Below are 8212 nucleotides of genomic sequence, written 5' to 3'. Positions count from 1 at the left end.
GACTATATCAATAGTACTTTTATTATTTTGAAGATTGAAGATGTGGTGGGTTTTTCACCTTTTAAAGAGATGAGAAGGTAGGTATCCATCATTTCTAAGGAGGCCCTAAATATTTGTGTAAGACCTAAGGAAAAAGGAATGAAGAATGAGAAGTATGATAAATCCAAGTCTAAGGGGAGATACAAATCTCCTAGAAAACCCAAAGTTATTTGCTAGAATTGTGGTAAATTCAGACATTTCAACAAGGAGTGCAAAGAAGAAAAGAAAAATAAAAAGAAATTTGATTCTAATTCAGAGTCCAAGAAGGAAGAGGTTGATGCATTCATTATAACTTTTTCACTCATGTAGGTAATGATGCATGGTTAATCAAGACTTAGGTGCATCTTTTCATATGGTCCATCTAATAGAGACTAGTTTTTTTAATAGGAAGAATTTGATGGACATAAGGTGTACTTGGGTGATTATTTATAATTTGAATATAATTAATCGTGGTAAGTTAGAATTAGGTTTTTGATGGTATAATAAAAAGGATTAATGGTGTGTTGTATATTCTTAGACTAACACAAAAGTTATTCACTATGAGCAAACTAATAGATGTAAGTGTGTATGTAATCTTTTCTGATACAAGATAAAAAATGGTTATTGGTGTTATGGTGATTGCCAGAGGTGTTACATTTGGCACATTGTATAAGTTGGATGCATACATTGTTAAGTACAATGTTACTTTTATTGAAAATAAAATATGTAGCTACTTCATTGAAAGATGCAAGTGTTTCACCTTCATTAGATGATCATGGCTTTTGGGTGCCTAAGGGTGCTCTTTCTTCTGAATAAAATTTACCTATAGAGAATACCATGTTATGGCAACAAAGGCTTGGCCATGTTGAAGAAAGGGGTCTAAGGAACCTGAAAAATAAAAATCTTGTTAAAGGTTTGACTATTTGTAATCTTGAATTTGATTTCTATGAGCATTGTGTTTATCAAAAATAAAACCACATTCATTTTTACTCATGTTCCATAAATCTTGTAGTGTGTTAGATCTTATTCATTCTAATGTGTTTGGTCTTGCAAATATTCCTTCCATTGAAAAATCCATATATTATATTTTATTTAATGATTATTATAGTAGGATATAGGTATATTTTCTAAAGAGTGAATTTGAAGTTTTTAGCCAATTTTAAGATTTTAAAGAAATGATTGAATTGTTGACTAGAATGAAAACAAAATGTTTGAGTACTAATAATGGAAATGAATATTTTTCTAATGATTCTAACAAGTTGGGTAAAAATTATGGTATTCATATATAGAAGACAACTTTGTATTCTCCATAAAAAAATGAAGTTGCCAAAAGTATGAACATGAAATTGATGAAGAAAGATAGGAGTATGTAACTAAGTGATGCTAGTCTAGAAAAAATTATTTAGGTTGAAGTTATTGTTATTGATTTATATTTGATTAGCAGGTCTCCTACATCAAATCTTATTGATAAAATGCCTATGGAGGCATGGTTGTTTCATAAGCCTACATTTAGACATCTTAGAGTTTTTGGTTGTAAGGCATATGCATATGTGCCAAATAAGAAGTGAACAAAATTGGAGAACAAGGTTGTAAAGTGTATCTTCATTAGGTACAGTTATGGTGTGAAAGAATACAATCTTTGGGATCTTGTTTCGTAAAAGGTAATATATAGTATAAGTGTTATTTTTAGAGAAACTAAACCTCCTTCTATTACATTGTAGCTAAAACAAACTAAACAGGAAGATGTTATTCAACTTTCTTATACACATAAGAAGGTCGAATCAAGACCCCTAGATAGACAAGAAGTTGAGAAGAGATCATCTAGCTTTGAATCTTCAGAAGAGGAGGAAATCCCTCCAACTCAACTTGTTTGAAGGTCTACAAGACATATACGTCAACCACCTAAAAGGTATTGACTTGATGATTAGAGATGTATTTTTCTTTAAATACTAACATGGTTCAACTTATATCTATAGAAGAGGCATTAGGTACGAATGGTTCAAAATCCTTGAAAAATTCTATGGATGAAGAAATGACAACTTTCAAAAAGATTGATACCTAGAATCTTGTAGCATTGCCTAAAGGACAAAAGCATGTTGGTTGCGAATGGATGTTCATTAATAAAAGGATTGGTTTGGATGGAGGTATTGAAAAGTATAAAGAAATGTTTGTTTCAAAAGGCTACTTTCAAGGTGAGGGTGCTAATTATGGTGAGATATTTTCTCCTTATGCAAAAATGGCATCCATTAGATTTTTGCTTTCTATTGATATTTCTTATGATTTGGAGATTGAGCAAATGGATGTGAAAATGACTTTCCTTCATGGTTATTTGGAGGAACATATGTATATGACATGGCCAAAGCACTACATAGTTAAAGGTAAAAGTAATTTAATTTGTAAAAGGAATCTTTATATGGCCTCAAATAGAGTCCTAGGATGCAATACCAAAAAATTGATACATATTTGTGGAGTTTGGGATTTGAGCATTCTAAATCAAATCACTATGTTTATTATAAATCTTATGGTGATAATGTCTTATAGATTGCATTATATGCTGATTGTATGTTATTCATTACTAAAAGTATGATTTCTAAACTTAAGTCTCAACTTGCAGCTAAATTTGAAATGGAAGACCTTGGTGCAACTAAACACATTCTTGGGATGGAAATTAGAAGAGATGGAGTGAACAAAGACTTATGGGTAGGCCAGAGTAATCATATGAACTTAATTTTACATACCTATTTAACATGCAAGATTGTAGACCATTATATGCTTCTTTTATAGTTGGAATAAATTTATCTTCTTCATATCATCCTAGATTCCCATTGAAGTTGGATGAAATGAGAAAAGTACGTTACTATAATTTAGTTGGAAGTTTTATGGTTTGCACTAGACCAAAAATTTCCCAAGCAATAGGAGTTATTTCCAAATATATATCTAATCTTGGTAGGGTTCATTAGGATGTAATTAAAAGAGTCTTCAAATATTTGAAGGTTACCTTGGAGTATTCTATGTGTTATCATGGTAAATTTATAGGAGATGAAATTTTTCTGATCAGTCATGGTTATGTGGATTCAGATTGGGCAACTGATGTTGATAACAAGAGATCCACTAGTTCTTATGTGTTTACTTTATATGGTGGTGAAATTAGTTGGATGAGTAAGCGACAAGATGCGGTTCCTTTTGTCCACTGCTAAAGTTGAGTATATGATAGCTACTTATGCTTGTAAAGAATTCATTTGTATTGAGAGAGTGTATTCAAATATTGAAACAAAATAAGGTGTAGTACCAAGTTATTTTGTCAATCAAAGTGTGATCTGTCAAGCTAAGAACACAACTTTTCATGCCAAGACCAAGCATATTGATCTTTAGTATCATTTTGTCAAAGATATTGTTGAGGATGGTAGGGTAAAGCTAGTTAAGGTATAGAGTTTAATAAATGTTGTAGATTATTTAACTGAGGTTGTGAGAACAGAGAAGTTCAAAAGGTTTTTGGAGTCTATTGGCCTCTTAGCCTTTAGCAATTAAAACATGATGTTGGTACCCCTCTTGTTGTACTTGCAAGGTGTTCGACAAGTGGGATAATGTTAGGAAAATGGTGTCTCAACCTTGTGATTATAAAAGGTTATTTTTGATAAATTAGTGTAGGGGGTTTCAAGGCAAGATACCCCCTTCAAAAGGCTAGGGAGATGCCCCCTAGTGGGGTGTTTAGGGTCCACACACTTTCATGAGGGTTCAAGTGAAGAACCCTTGAAAGTCACATAATTTGTATAATTTATCATTCTAAATCTTATTTTTTTATCAATATGTCACATCCAACGATGGATATTATGTTGGAATGTTGTCATTGATGTTTTTGGGCAACATGAGCTTAATGCTCTTGGTCAATTTTGAGTAAGTCAGGTAAGGTAGACTAAATTTTTATAAGCCTATTTTGAACCGCACTAATCCCCAAATAAGTGTTTGGATATGTGGTTTTGTTAATGAGCTTTTGGATGCTTGAAGAACCTATATTTAAGTTTTCTCATGTTGGCATGTATCGGTCAGAAATATATTGGTCTAGAAGCCCTATCAAGCAATTTCCCTATTTCTCTAAAACAAGACAATCAACTCAGAATATCCGCATCTTGATGAAGTGATCAAATTTTGTTTTGTGTTTTTGGGATAATACAAAGTATTTCTCATAACGTGTAAAATCCATGGATGCACTCTTGCATCATATTTTGGTCGACTGGTGTGTGTTTGGGTGTGTGTGTGAATGTGTGTGTGTGTGTGTGTTTATTTTTTTGGTGAAAAATGACAAGATAAAAGAAATAATAGTGTTATGTCGTGATATGTGGCAGTAGAGTTGATGTAGTGTATAAAATATGTGTACTAAATATAATCAAAATTGTACTCCTTGCATATCTGAGATGCAACTTTAACAAGTTATTTTTGTATGTAATTTTGGGTAGTAAGCCCTCTAGTAGTGAGCCTTATTTGGGAAGTGAGTCGTGTAGTGGGCAATTTTGTAATATTTTATATTGGAGTTGAGGAAAAATTAACTCTACAACTTCCAAAGATCACTTGCGTGCAAACCTATCACAAAAGGAGAGAAGCAAAAAAGCTATGGAGGCCAGAATTCAAAGATCCAGAAAAGAGGAGTTATATTGATTGTGCAACAAGAATGCAATTCAATAATTATTGTTGTTATGAAAATACAAAGAGAGAATACTTATAAAAGGATACTCAAAAGCCTAAAGGTGAAAACCCTAAAGAATTATACGATTCCTAAGTTTAGCTTAAGCATAGAGTAAAATAGACTAATAATTAAATAAATAATTATTAGCTAATAAAAGATGACTCTAACACCCCCCCATAAGATGAACTTAGGGAGTATCTAAAAAACAACTAAAGACTAAAAAAGCATGAAAAAAATGCAGGAAAGCAACAATGGGTCCCGACAACTAGGCCTACTGAGGTACCCAAGTACAATAAAATCTCTATAAAGTGGAGAGAAAGGAGAAAATCCTATGGGAACAAAACTCCTCTCCAAGAAGAGATGAAAGGTCAAGTGAAGGACTAAGAAGCCTCCAAACAAGAGTGTTTCAGAAGATAGGAACAAAAAAAGAGAATGAAGAACACCACTAAAGCATGAAATAGCTGCAAACACTGTCGAAGAGTAACTGTTGATCTAGAGAACCTCCACTAAAATAGAACATGACTAGGTAGAGAAGACTATAATATGCATGAGTGCCCTCAAATGACACTACTCGAATTGGATGGAAAACAAAGGCAAACAACTGAACTCGAAGATACAGATAGCATGAAACACCAAAGCCTGAAGGGTTGATCAATTGAACCAAGGAAGCATTCGAACCAACAAGACAAACCTCCCCATAATGCTGAAAAGGGAGAGGGATGGGTACACTAAAAAGAATGGCCAACAAGAACTACATGACGAAGAACCAAGAACATCAAAGGTGCAGAGAAATTACATAGTGTCATGGAAGGAACACTCATTTGACACACATCATGAGGCTAATGTCGTGGAAGGAACACTCACTTGACAAAGGTAGATGGCAAATAAAAGGCAAACATCAACCCCCCCCATGGCACTTTATAAGTAGTGTATGTACAATAAGGCACAAGATGTGCAAGATCCCAAGTATACAATGCATGATGGCACTTTAACTCAGTGTGTTTGCATAAATAAAATGCTACAATGATCAAAAGAGACAGAAGACCGGAAATAGAAAGAATAGCCAAAGACAAGAAATTTTACTTAAAGAAAGAGATCCCAAGACCTGAAACATCCAAGATATTCACTAGAGTGTTGAAAAGAAAAAACTAAATAAAATATACCTGGAGCAGAATCTAGAAATAAAACTTATATGAATGGAAAGAATACAGAACAAGTTTTCCAGTGATATAAAGTTTTCGAGAGATGGAGTTCAAATGTTCAAGTTATGTCTCTCAGAGTGCAAAAAGAAATCTCTGGCTTTGACAGAAAAAAATGCCATCAAAAAAGAAAAATCAAAATTTTAACCCTCTAGATCTAGATAGAGCTCGAAAAGATCTTTCTGACGACATAAGGTTTTTGAAGAAGAACCTCCGTATGACCAAGTTACGGCCAAAAGAAAAAAGACCTCTTATAGGGAATAAAGAGTAAAAAACAAAATATTTTTTTTTTTTAATTTTTTGACAAAAATTTTCTAACACATTTGCAGGTAGAGCCATATGGATTTTCATGCCTCAAAAAATGTGTCAATAAAAAACCATGCCTCAGATGCCCCTGTCACCGAAAATAGGCAAATTATATATCAAAATTAATGGAATCAGCCTTCTAAATCCAATCGTGAGGTCCTTTTGGCACCAAAATGTACCAAAAAATCAGCGCTACCCCTAGAAATAGAAAAAAGCAACTGCACAAACCCTCGTATACATAGATCTGAAAAACAAGGCCCAAAAACTCTCATGAAGAGAACAAGGGCATGCAGATCTGGAGCTCTGATACCATATTGGAGTTGAGGAAAAATCAACTCTACAATTCCCAAAGATCACCTGCATGAAAACCTATCACAAAAGGAGAGAAGCAAAAAAGCTATAGAGGCCAGAATTCAAAGATCTAGAAATAGGAGTCATATTGATTGTGCAACAAGAATGCAATTCAATAATTATTGTTGTTATGAAAATACAAAGAGAGAATCCTTACAAAAGAATACTTGAAACCCTAAAGGTGAAAACCCTAAAGAATTATAAGATTCCTAAGTTTAGCTTAAGCATAGAGTATAATAGACTAATAATTAAATAAATAATTATTAGCTAATAGAATATTACTCTAACATTTTGTAACCAATTATAATATATTAAGAGTTAACCCTCTCCATTGTTTTTCCATTACGGGTTTCCACATGAAAATGTTGGTGTCAAGTGTTATGTGTTGCTCTCTTAGTTTCACTTTTCTTTAGTACACTTAATTGTGTTATGTGGATGGTTGTTGAAGAGTTTTGATTTATTATGAGGAATACTATTTCACCCCCCCTCTCAAGTATTCCATATTTTCAACAATTGGTATCAAAGCCTTTTCCTTTGAATTAGCCTAATAGCTTAAAGGATATCTTGGAAGTTGAAAATATGGTACTGAAATATATTCCGAAGGAATTACTAGGAGAAATTCAAGTTGACAAAAATGGAGAACTTGAGGCAGCTCTTGAAGATCTTGAAAATACAAAAAATGAGAACAAAGATCTAAAAGAAAAATTGAAAGAAGCAAATGAATGCATCAAGAAGCCGAGGGATCAAATCAAGAAATTCAAAAAAAGACATAAGGTGGTAAGAAAAGATTTGAAACAACAAAATGACACGATTGTGAATCTTAAGATCCAGACTGGAGAGGAGAAAAAGACCAAGGATTGTCTAAATAAAATAATTGAAGGAAATACAAAAGAATGCAAGAAATTGAAACAAGAAGTAGCATCCCTAAAATTAGATATGGGGAAAACAAAGAATCTAGAAGAAAAATTAAGGATGAATACAACAAATCTTGATGAAATTTTAGCTATATAGAAGACTTTGAAAGAGAAAAGTGGATTAAGATTTGAAGTTGGTGAATACTTACATCAGAAAAATGAAGACCAAGTGAGAGCCATCTTAACTGAGAAGACAAAACCTGTTAGCCTACTAAAGGAAAGCATATCCGAAATCAAAAACAAAAATATTCAGTCAAGCTATCCAAATGGTCCAAGGTAATTTTCATTTAATGGCTATTATTTTTCATGTAATAGATTTGGACATAAAGTCATAGAATATATAAATTGGATAAATCAAAGATCATTCTCAGGTCAGTGTTATACTTGCAAAAATTTTGGTCACAAAGCTAGTCAATGCAGAAGTCATATCATGAATAGCTATGGAAGAATGAGTTCTTTCAATGGTTAATGTTATTTGTGTAATGGTTTTGGTCATAAGGCTAAATTGTGGAGATCTACACTAAATAAAGGAAATTTGAGACAAAGAATTGATAAGTGCTACAATTGCAATAAGTTTGGACATCTTACAAACTATTACAAAAACAAGAGTATAAAGAAAGATAATCCGGTGAAGAAAGATGAATCTATGAAAAAGGTCAATGTGGAAAAGAGAGATGAAAAATATTTGGAAGAAGAAGGAAGATATAGCTGCACCCAACTCTGGTGCAGAAAGTTCCTCCAAA

Source organism: Cryptomeria japonica, chromosome 7 (assembly GCF_030272615.1).
Source record: "Cryptomeria japonica chromosome 7, Sugi_1.0, whole genome shotgun sequence".
Classification (NCBI taxonomy): domain Eukaryota; kingdom Viridiplantae; phylum Streptophyta; class Pinopsida; order Cupressales; family Cupressaceae; genus Cryptomeria; species Cryptomeria japonica.
The sequence above is the reverse complement of the archived record's forward strand: the minus strand, read 5'-3'. Positions refer to the sequence as shown.